Source organism: Onychostoma macrolepis, chromosome 11, assembly GCF_012432095.1.
Source record: "Onychostoma macrolepis isolate SWU-2019 chromosome 11, ASM1243209v1, whole genome shotgun sequence".
NCBI lineage: Eukaryota > Metazoa > Chordata > Actinopteri > Cypriniformes > Cyprinidae > Onychostoma > Onychostoma macrolepis.
In genome coordinates this window covers 8457192-8468955 of record NC_081165.1, presented here as the reverse complement: position 1 = coordinate 8468955, position 11764 = coordinate 8457192, and the positions used below count along the sequence as shown (strand labels likewise).

Genomic DNA, 11764 nt, shown 5'->3' with positions numbered 1-11764 from the left:
CATCAATCTACACTCCATACACCATGACTGTAAATCAAAAAACATGTTTTTAACATCTTTGCAAATTTATTTAAAAAAAAAATAAAAAAAAATAAATTGATTCCATTGCATAAGTATTCATACCCTTATCTGGCACAGTTGAAATTTAGCTCAGGAGCATTCATATTGCTTGTATATGTTACTACACTTCAAGTGAAGTTAACCTGTAGCAAATTCAATTGAATGGGTATGATTTGGAAAGGCACACATCTTAATAAAAGGTCTAACAGCTGATAATGCATATCAGAGCAAAAACCAAGCCCTGAAGTCCAAAGAACTGCCTGTAGAAGCCCTGCCTCAGAAACAGGTTTGCATCAAGCCACAGATCTGAGGAAAAGTTCAGAAAAAATTCTGCTTCATTGAAGTTTCACAGAAGCATGCAGTCACTGTTACCCTTAATGGATGAAGTTTGAAACAACCAGGACCCTTCCTAGAGCTGGACTCCTGGCCAAGCTGAGCAACTGATGGAGAAGGGCTTTGGTTAGTGTGGTGACCAAGAACCTGATGGTCACTCTAGTTGAGCTCCATGATCATATAGGCAGATGAGAGAAACCTACAGAAGGACAAACATCACTGCAACACGCCACCAATCTGGGCTTTATGGCGGTGTGGCCAAACTCAATCCTCTCTTCAGTTAAGACACATGAAAACACACTTGGAATTTACAAAAAAGCAACTAAAGGACCCTCGGACTCTGAGAAACAAGATTCTCTGGTCTGATGAACCTCAATTCTAAACATCATGTGTGAAGGAAACCAGCTCTGCTCATCACCTGCAGAGTACCATCCCAAAAGTCAAGTGTGGTGGTAGCAGCCTCCTGCTGTGGGGCTGTTTTTCAGCGGCAGGGACTGAGGGACCCGTCAGAGTGGAAGAAAAGCTCAGTGCACCAAAATATTGAGATGGCCTTAATGAAAACCCAGTCCCAGAGGTGGAAAGTAACAAATTACATTTACTCGCATTACAGCAATTGAGTAGCTTTTTTGTGTACTTCTACTTTTTAAAGTAATTTTTTAAATCTGTAATTTTACTTTTACTTAAGTATATTTTGTTTGAAGTATAGTACATAGCTACATTTTAAAACACATTAATTACTGAGTAAAAGAAAAGAAAAAATCTCTCCCTGGAAACTACTGCAGTAAATAATGGGCAGGAGAACAAACTGGTGCTAAAATCAGAAGAAAGATGCAGATGGACAAGACAAGCGTTAATGGTGCAAACCCAGCTGAAAATCAAACCCCGTCGTATTCTGCTGAAGTTGAACTCGAACGAAATGAAGTGAACCCTGTTTATGCTCTATTATGCAATGTAAGCTGTGTTTGCCTAGGGAGACCAAACTAGCAGCTTATAAAATATCGACATCAACCCTTCGCAAGCATGTAGAGGTAAGGTTTTTACTTGCATCGTTGCATTGGTGGTTAAAATGAAGCTTTGACAGTTTAGCAAAAAGTTTTGCCCAAATTAGCCAAAAAGTAAGGTGGCCCACAACACAATGCAATTAAAAAAGCAAACATAAGCTCACAACACAGCGACATTAAGCCACAACACAACGGAAATGCTCCCGACCACTAGGGGGCAGATGGACTGCAAAAACGGCCTTGCTAAAAAAAACAATAGAAGCCCAATAGAAACCATCACAGAAATTCCAATGGTTTCCGTTAAAATACCATTATAAACCATTAGCTTTTTCCAGTAAAACCATTACAAAATTCCTTTTTGTAGTGTTTTGGGCATTTTTCCTATAGGATATAACATCCCACCAATAGAATCCATCACATACCAGTAGACACCATTATAGTTTCCATTAAAACCAATACAATTCCCATTATAACCATTAAAACCATTACATTTTCTATTGTGTTTTGGGCAGGGTTCTATTGTTTTTTTCAGCAGGGGGGCAATGCAAGGCATGTAGCCTACGTATTTCCAGTGAAATCTCATGGCCCATAAAAGGTTCCGATGCCGCAATCTTTTGTCAATGAACGATTAATATAAAATAACATTTATACATTTTATTACTATAATATAACAAATTAAGTATACCACAGTATAATTATTTAATGAAGAGTTCCATGCCCCGTTTTGTGAGGCTTCTCTGAGGTTTTTCACACTTCTCCCCTGGATGAAGAAACTCGCAATAAGTGGATTCAGAGTACTAGATGTAAGGATTTTAACATCACTTCTGATACTTCAAGAATGACAACAGCATGCGGTTCTACACCAGGTAAGATCTAAACCCTTATATACTTTACTATATTACCGAGCACAGTGTAGGCCTATTGTGATTTTATTATTATTTTTGTCGCTGTGGTTGCCCGTTTGTTTAAAAACCTCTTCTGTGGGTCTGGGCAATATGTGTTAACGAGTTAATAGACGATTCACCCAAAAATAAAAATAAAGCTGTCATTATACAGTATACTCACCTTTATGTCGTTGTAAACCCATATGGCTTGCTTTCTTCATTGGCATAAAGAAATGTTGTAAATAATGTTTGTGTCATTCAGCTAGTTAGATATTTTTTTCCCCACAGAAGAAATTCATAATGGTTTAAAATGACATGACGGAGAATAAGCTAAAACCCCAGCTAAAATTAAAAAAAATTCATAAGAGTACTTGCATGTCAATTTTTAAAGTAACCTTCAGGTTCAGTGTAGGCAAACTGGCATTGTTATTACAGTGTGTGGTGTGTATTTTCTGAAAACATGTCTCATCCAATCTAGATTTGAGATGTAGAACCATTTAATGGCCTTTTGGAGAGTTATTGAACCTGCATCCCACAGCATGGTACGTGTGACCAGAGCAAGGACAGCAACAACGAGGAGTGAAGTTGGAGTAACAAGCAATGCAATGGTAAATATTGATATTATATTGTTTGTGACAGAGAAAGAAAATGTTATATATATTTGTATTTTTTGATGCACACGTTACATGCATGTATCATAATTATTTAAAATTTATTTTGACAGTGTCAGTCTCTGCAGCCCTTCGATGAGTTCCTCCTCTTCATGGTCCACCTTTCAGTCGGTCTTCCACAGAGAGATCTGGCCTAACACAAAACACTTGGGATGGATTAATTTGGTTTTATTTGTACAGATTAGAATAAAAAATGTAAATTAAATATAATGTAAATGCAAATATATATATATAACTTTAATACGGTGTCTTGCTCACTAGTGTAATCTAAACATGTAAATATAAACACGTACATTTTAGAAACTTTGATACAGTGTAATAGTTATGTAAAATACTAATAACTGTGGTAGTGTAATAGTATTATTATTATTTTTTAAACACTTATGCCACTTGGAGGACTGATAGGTCAATAGTTATGTAAAATACTAATAACTGTGGTAGTGTAATAGTATTATTATTATTTTTTAAACACTTATGCCACTTGGAGGACTGATAGGTCAATAGTTATGTAAAATACTAATAACTGTGGTAGTGTAATAGTATTATTATTATTTTTTAAACACTTATGCCACTTGGAGGACTGATAGGTCAATAGTTATGTAAAATACTAATAACTGTGGTAGTGTAATAGTTTTTTTTTTTTTTAAACACTTATGCCACTTGGAGGACTGATAGGTCAGGCAGATCGCTGGTGACACCACTGTAAAGCGTTCTCCTGAGATGAAAAACAGAGGTATAGTGTAAACTGACCATTAAAAAAATAAAAATCTTCCACCACTGTCATTACTTGTTGCATACATTATGAATGGAGCCATATTCAATATGATTGTGTTTGTCTTTTTTCTGCTAGGGCTAATCATATAGGCATGTTATACATTATGAATATAGCAAGATATGAAAAGATGTATGTAACAATATTAGACAGTCTACTCCTACCTTAACCACTCTCTTGCTCAAACAGGACCACCGTGCCACTGACAGGACCTGGCTAGACTCTCTAGGCATAACAATGGGGCATGTTAATATTATTAATCAAAGTTTATTAATTATGTCATTCATTAAAGAATTTGATAATTATCTTACTTACCATTGTTCTAGGTTTGTGCCAGCTCTGCTCCATTCAGTGCAGCTCTGTTCAGGAGGAACTGCACTGATTCTCAGTTCTGAATAGTGTGCTGTCTGGTACAGTGCTGCAACAGTATGGACAGGGAGTCCTTTAAAACAATCTGTGAAGATAATTACATTGGGTTACAGATTTAATTTATTTCAGATACATTTTGAATGACTTTCAGTTGCATTTTAAATTGTTACATTGTAAATGAAACTATATTTAATGAAGAAATTAATAGTTTATATGTTACAAACATGCCAATACACTGTAGAGTTCAGTGATATTTCAAAAGATGTCCTTATCTCTCTTAACCATTTCTGATCTTGTTTGCTTTTTGCTGAACAGCTTCATCATGTTAGAGTTAGGGATCCCTGGAAAACTGCTAAATATAAATAATTCAAGCTTCAGGTTACAGATAATAAAAGTTGAAAATATAACAATAACTGCCAGAAACTGTCAGGTTTAAGGTTTATTATGATACATGGCAATCTAAAAATGGGAACAGTATTGAAAATACTTTATATCAAGTGAAGACGTTCCTATCACAGCAAACGCCCATCATAACCACAGATGCAAACAAGCGTGGGTTACCGGGAGCTCTGCTGTTATTTCAACTATCTCTTAGGAATTATAAAAACCTGAGGTGGACGGAGTTTATAGCTAAACTCTAATTTATGTTGCGTTCACGCCATGTCGTAATTACCGTAATTTTGAGACGACAACATGTGACGTTCAACTCGGTACTGTTCAGTCCTCGGATTGGGGTTTATCCGTTTCTATAGCGACAGTCAACAAAATGAACCTGCGACCGCGTAAAAATGTTATTGGCAGCTGTAAAACACATTACATTACATTTGTATGCTACTGCTAAATATTGCAGAACACAGAAACAGTGTCAGGCAAAAAACCGTGTGTTTGTTTGATTGTTTGTTATTATTAATGACGGCGATACATACTGCTAACCTAAACAAAGAACAACAAAATAATAACAGTATAAACACTTACATAATGCTTTTATATTATAGCACAGTATAGTAGCCTATATATGTATCTATTTCCCCCTTTTTTAGAGCAGTATAGGTTTCTTTGAAAGCGCCGCTGTTCTGACGATCTGTCCTACACACAGAAAAACAAATTTTTACTCTGAGTACATTTTAAATGAGCTACTTTTTACTTTTACTTGAGTAGATTTTTAGACTGGTACTTTTACTTGTACTTAAGTAAAATTTCATTAATGTAATGGTACTTTTACTTGAGTAAAATATTTTCGTACTCTTTCCACCTTCCAACAGGACAATGACCCTAAGCACAGCAAGAGTGGCTTATAGACAACTCTGTGAATGTCCTTGAGTGGCCCAGCCGGAGCCTGAGCTTGAACCCAATCAAATATTTCTGGAGAAACCTGAAAATGTGTGTCTGCCCTCATACAACCTGATAGAGCTTGAGAGGTGAAGAGACGAGGAGAAGAATGGCAGATAATTGCCAAATGATAATGTGCAAACAAAGCTTGTCGCATCAAACAAAAAATACTTGAGACTGTAAAGGTGCTTCAGCTAAATATTTAGTTCAGGGTATGAATACTTATGCAATGAACTTATTTCAGTTAAAAAAAATAAATTTACGAAGTTGTGACAATTCTGTTTTTGCTTTGTCAGTATGGTGTACATGGAGTGTAGATTGATGTGGGGAAAAAAGTAATTTAAAGCAGTTTAACAAAAGGCTGCAACATAACAATGTGAAAGAAATGAAGGGGTGTGAATACTTTCGCAAGGCACTGTATATGTGTGTGTGTGTTGATTTCAATTTTTTCAGAGTAATTTTCGAAAAATTATCACTCAAAAGAATAAGCAGGCTACTTCAGATGACTTACTGTATTTAAAGCATTTCCAATGACTCATATAGCTTATATTTATTACATTTCATAAGCTAACCTCAGAATGAATTCAAACCCTCAGAAAATATTACGATTATGTAATACCAATACATGGGTGTATACAGTTGGATACAACATTGCTTGCTGTAAAGGAGTTACACAATTGTGTGTAAACATTTATAGGTTCTGATCAGTTAGCCTAAATTTAAACGATAAGAAGGGAATTTTAATTCTGAATTTCTGGAGTTTGTCACAACACTTCTTATAATATTACCATAAACATATCTCAGTGTAATACAGAAATATAAAGTCACATTAACACTACTAAGATGCATAGAAATCATGAACACTCTACTTTTGCATTTACAGTGCCTTCTTCTGCTCCACTTGTTCTTGACTTTCCGTTTACTTCTTCTGTCAAAGCTGCTTTCTGTCTCCGCTCCGCTTCTGTTATTGTCATTGGATGCAGCAGGAAAATTCCAGCCAATTCTTCTTGGAGAAAACAAGGATTAAAATGTGAGGAATGTGGTTAACAGGTGACTTGCCTCTTGCTGTAATCATCGCTAAACATTTAAAAGGAAATATTGAGCAAGAAGCTAAAACAAAGACATAATGCATGAACATAAATTTCACACTGGCAATGTTTAATGCCACAAACATAAAGCTTTAATTCAGAAGCAGTAAGACTACTGGTCCTGGAGGCTACATTTTGGATGTCTTATTTGAAATTTATTTGAAATGCACATTTGAATTTGAGGGGCCTGTTGTTCAAAAACTTTAATCTGGATTAGAATGATCTGGATTTGTAATCCCATGTTTTGCTATCCAGGATATGGGTTTTTTTTCTCAGTGCTTTTGCATTCCCTCAAAAAAAAAAAAAATTGCATGATTGTGCCAATGGAGTTTACAAACAGAGATAAAAAATAAATAAATAAATATTTTGCTGTTGTATGTCAGTAGGAAATGTCAGTTTACATTTCCACACATTCATTTTGCCATTTGCCAATTGTAATAATCCAGTGATATTTTTATTTGCACAAGGAGTCTGACAACAGCCAGTGCTCAGAGATTTGATCTCATCATCATTCAGTCCGTCTGGAATGACATGAAGAAACAGAATAAACTGAGACAAGACTACAAAACCGATTCCAAAAAAGTTGGGACACTGTACAAATTGTGAATAAAAAAGGAATCCAATAATTTACAAATCTCATAAACTTATATTTTATTCACAATAGAATATAGATCACATATCAAATGTTGAAAGTGAGACATTTTGAAATGTCATGCCAAATATTGGCTCATTTTGGATTTCATGAGAGCTACACATTCCAAAAAAGTTGGGACAGGTAGCAATAAGAGGCCGGAAAAGTTAAATGTACATATAAGGAACAGCTGGAGGACCAATTTGCAACTTGTTAGGTCAACTGGCAACATGATTGGGTATAAAAAGAGCCTCTCAGTGTGGCAGTGTCTCTCAGAAGTCAAGATGGGAAGAGGATCACCAATTCCCCCAATGCTGCGGCGAAAAATAGTGGAGCAACATCAGAAAGGAGTTTCTCAGAAAAACTGCAAAGAGTTTGAAGTCATCATCATCTACAGTGCATAATATCATCCAAAGATTCAGACAATCTGGAACAATGCCCGTGATCTTCGGGCCCTTAGACGGCACTACATCACATACAGGAATGCTACCGTAATGGAAATCACAACATGGGCTCAGGAATACTTCTAGAAAACATTGTCGGTGAACACAATCCACCGTGCCATTCGGCGTTGCCGGCTAAAACTTTATAGGTCAAAAAAGAAGCTATATCTAAACATGATCCAGAAGCGCAGGCGTTTTCTCTGGGCCAAGGCTCATTTAAAATGGACTGTGGCAAAGTGGAAAACTGTTCTGTGGTCAGACGAATCAAAATTTGAAGTTCTTTTTGGAAAACTGGGACGCCATGTCATCCGGTCATCTCATTTTATATATATATATATATATATATATATATATACTGTGCCCTACAAAAATATTGGAACAGTGAAGAGAAAATTGCTCTGTTGGCTGTGGAGTCAAGACATTTGCAAATATGATGAAAAGATGAATATGAGACAAACTACAGAATGTCACATTTTATTATTAGCCGTTTCAACACATACATGTTTTACCAAATAAAAAGAACAGCACTTTTAGAGTTCATTGACGTGAGGATAAGTATTGGGATAGTTGAGTTGTATTTAGTTGCAGATCCCTTGCGCACAATCAGAGCAGTGAGTCTGTGACCCATAGACATCACCAGACTCTTGGTCTCATCCTTTGAAATACTTTTCCCAGCCTTTAATGCAGCCAATTCCAATTTTTGCTTGTTTGGGGAGTTTCCGCCTTTACTCTCCTCTTCAGCTGGTGAAATTCATGTTCAATCAGATTTAAATCTGGAGATTGACTTGGGCAATCTAAGACTTTCCATTTCTTTGCCCTTATAAATTCCTTGACTGCACTGGCAGGTGTTTTGGGTCATTGTCCTGATGCAATATGAAGCACTTCCCAATGAATCTGGTGGCATTTTCTTGAATATTGGTAGGCAAGATGGTTTTGTACTCTTCAAAATTCATTCTGCTACTGTCATCATACATTAAGTCATCAGTAAAGTTGAGAGGGCCTGTTCCAGAGACAGCCATGCATGCCCATGCCATGATGCCACCTCCACCATGCTTTACAGATGAGGCTGTGTGCTTGGGATCATTGCAGTTCCCTTTTTTTCTCCACATTTTTGCTTTCCCATCACTTAGATAAAAATTCTAAATCTTTGTCTCATCGGTCCATAAACACAGCTCCAAAACTCTTCTGGCTCACCTTTGTGCTTTTTTACAAACTCTAATCTTTCCTTTCTATTTTTGGAGCTGGTCAGAGGTTTGTATCTTGCTGTGTAGCATCTGTGATTCTGTGTCAAAGTCTCCTGAGGACAGTAGATTGTCAGAGCATCACCCCAGCTTTCTGGAAGTTGTTGGTGATTTTACAGACACATCTTTTAGGGTTCATTTTCACAGCTTCTATGATTTGTCTGTCATCAGCTAATGTTGTTTTCTCAGCCGATCAGGTAGTTGTTGGTTGCTGGTGTCGCTAGTGGTTTCCAAACTCTTGATTTCTCCATGCCCTTTGTTTTAGCTAGAGCTCTAACTGACTTCTTCTTTTCTTTTAGCATCCAAATTGCTTGCTTTTCTCTCAAAGTCAGCTCCCTCGTCTTCATCCTGGTTTGTGTGTCATCATAGAATGCAAGATTTAGAATGCAGAAGTAATGGATATAACTGATACAACACATTCCCTGCTTTTAATATCTGAAGAATTAATGCAACAGGACACAGCTGATCACTCAGAAAGACCTGTGAGGCAACTTTTCCAATACTTGTGCTCACATCAGATAGAGGGATGAAACTCTAAAAGTGCTGAACTTCTTAGCTGGTAAAACATCTATGTGTTGAATCACCCAATAATAAAATGTGACATTCTGTAGTTTTGTCTCATATTCATCTTTTAATCATATTTGTAAATGTCTTGTCTCCACAGCCAACAGAGCAATTTTGTCTGTACTGTTCCAATACTTTTGGAGGGCACTGTAATATATATATATATATATATATATATATATATATACAGGTGCTGGTCATATAATTAGAATATCATCAAAAAGTTGATTTATTTCACTAATTCCATTCAAAAGTGAAACTTGTATATTATATTCATTCATTACACACAGACTGATATATTTCAAATGTTTATTTCTTTTAATTTTGATGATTAGAGCTTACAGCTCATGAAAGTCAAAAATCAGTATCTCAAAGTATTAGAATATTTACATTTGAGTTTGAATAAATGACCATCCCTACAGTATAAATTCTGGGTATCTCTTGTTCTTTGAAACCACAATAATGGGGAAGACTGCTGACTTGGCAATGATCCAGAAGACGAACATTGACACCCTCCACAAAGAGGGTAAGTCACAGAAGGTCATTACTGAAAGGTGTGGCTGTTTACAGAGTGCTGTATCAAAGCATATTAAATGCAAAGTTGACTGGAAGGAAGAATTTGGGTAGGAAAACGAGCACAAGCAACAGGGATGACCGCAAGCTTGAGAATACAGTCAAGCAAAGCCGATTCAAACACTTGGGAGAGCTTCACAAGGAGAGAACTGAAGCTGGAGTCAGTGCATCAAGAGTCACCACGCTCAGACGTCTTCAGGAAAATGGCTACCAAGCCACTTCTGAACCAGAGACAACGCCAGAAGCATCTTAACTGGGCTGTGGAGAAAAATAACTGGACTGTTGCTCAGTGGTCCAAAGTCCTCTTTTCAGATCAAAGTAAATTTTACATTTCATTTTGAAATCAAGGTCCCAGAGTCTGAAGGAAGTGTGGAGAGGCACAGAATCCATGTTGCTTGAAGTCCAGTGTGAAGTTTCCACAGTCAGTGATGATTTGGGCTGCCATGTCATCTGCTGGTGTTGGTCCACTGTGTTTTCTGAAGTCCACAGTCAACGCAGCCATCTACCAGGAAATTTTAGAGCACTTCATGCTTCCTTCTGTTGACAAGCATTATAGAGATGCTGATTTCATTTTCCAGCAGGACTTGGCACCTGCCCACACTGCCAAAGGTACCAAAAGCTGGTTCAATGACCATAGTGTTACTGTGCTTGATTGGCCAGCAAACTCGCCTGACCTGAACCCCATAGAGAATCTATGGGGTATTGTCAAGAGGAAGATGAGAGACACCAGACCCAACAATGCAGATGAGCTGAAGGCCACTATCAGAGCAACCTGGGCTCTCATAACATCTGAGCAGTGCCACAGACTGATCGACTCCATGCCACGCCGCATTGCTGCAGTAATTCAGGCAAAAGGAGCCCCAACTAAGTATTGAGTGCTGTACATGCTCATACTTTTCATTTTCATACTTTTCAGTTGGCCAAGATTTCTAAAAATCCTTTCTTTGTATTGGTCTTAAGTAATATTCTAATATTTTGAGATACTGATTTTTGACTTTCATGAGCTGTAAGCTCTAATCATCAAAATTAAAAGAAATAAACATTTGAAATATATCAGTCAGTGTGTAATGAATGAATATAATATACAAGTTTCACTTTTTGAATGGAATTAGTGAAATAAATCAACTTTTAGATGATATTCTAATTATATGACCAGCACCTGTATATACACTGAACAAAATTATAAACGCAACACTTTTGTTTTTGCCCACATTTTTCATGAGCTGAACTCAAAGATCTAAGACTTTTTCTATGTACACAAAAGGGCTATTTCTCTCAAATACTGTTCACAAATCTGTCTAAATCTGTGTTAGTGAGCACTGATCTGGTGTCAGTATCTGGTGTGACTACCATTTGCCTCACGCAGTGCAACACATCTCCTTCGCATAGAGTTGATCAGGTTGTTGATTGTGGCCTGTGAATGTTGGTCCACTCCTCTTCAATGGCTGTGCGAAGATGCTGGATATTGGCAGGAACTGGAACACACTGTCGTATACGCAGATCCAGAGCATCCCAAACATGCTCAATGGGTAACATGTCCGGTGAGTATGCTGGCCATGCAAGAACTGGGATGTTTTCAGCTTCCAGGAATTGTGTACAGATCCTTGCAACATGGGGCCGTGCATTATCATGCTGCAACATGAGGTGATGGTCGTGGATGAATGGCACAACAATGGGCCTCAGGATCTCGTCACGGTATCTATGTGCATTAAAAATGCCATCAATAAAATGAACCTGTGTTCGTTGTCCATAACATACGCCTGCCCATACCATAACCCCACCGCCACCACGGGCAACTCGCTCCA

At 37.2% G+C, this 11764-nt stretch overlaps 1 long non-coding RNA gene across 2 annotated transcripts; it reads right to left on the bottom strand.

The window, feature by feature from the left end:
• Window positions 1-2879: 2879 nt before the first annotated feature.
• LOC131549463 (uncharacterized) lies at window positions 2880-6556 on the bottom strand. Of its 2 annotated transcripts, none has more exons than XR_009273402.1 (4): window positions 6289-6556; window positions 4037-4175; window positions 3886-3946; window positions 2880-3664 (listed from the first exon to the last, which is right to left on the bottom strand). It is a non-coding gene; the product is annotated as an uncharacterized LOC131549463 (long non-coding RNA). The 2 variants fall into 2 exon arrangements; XR_009273403.1 differs by lacking the exon at window positions 6289-6556 and adding an exon at window positions 4764-4866.
• Between the last annotated feature and the right edge of the window lie 5208 nt (window positions 6557-11764).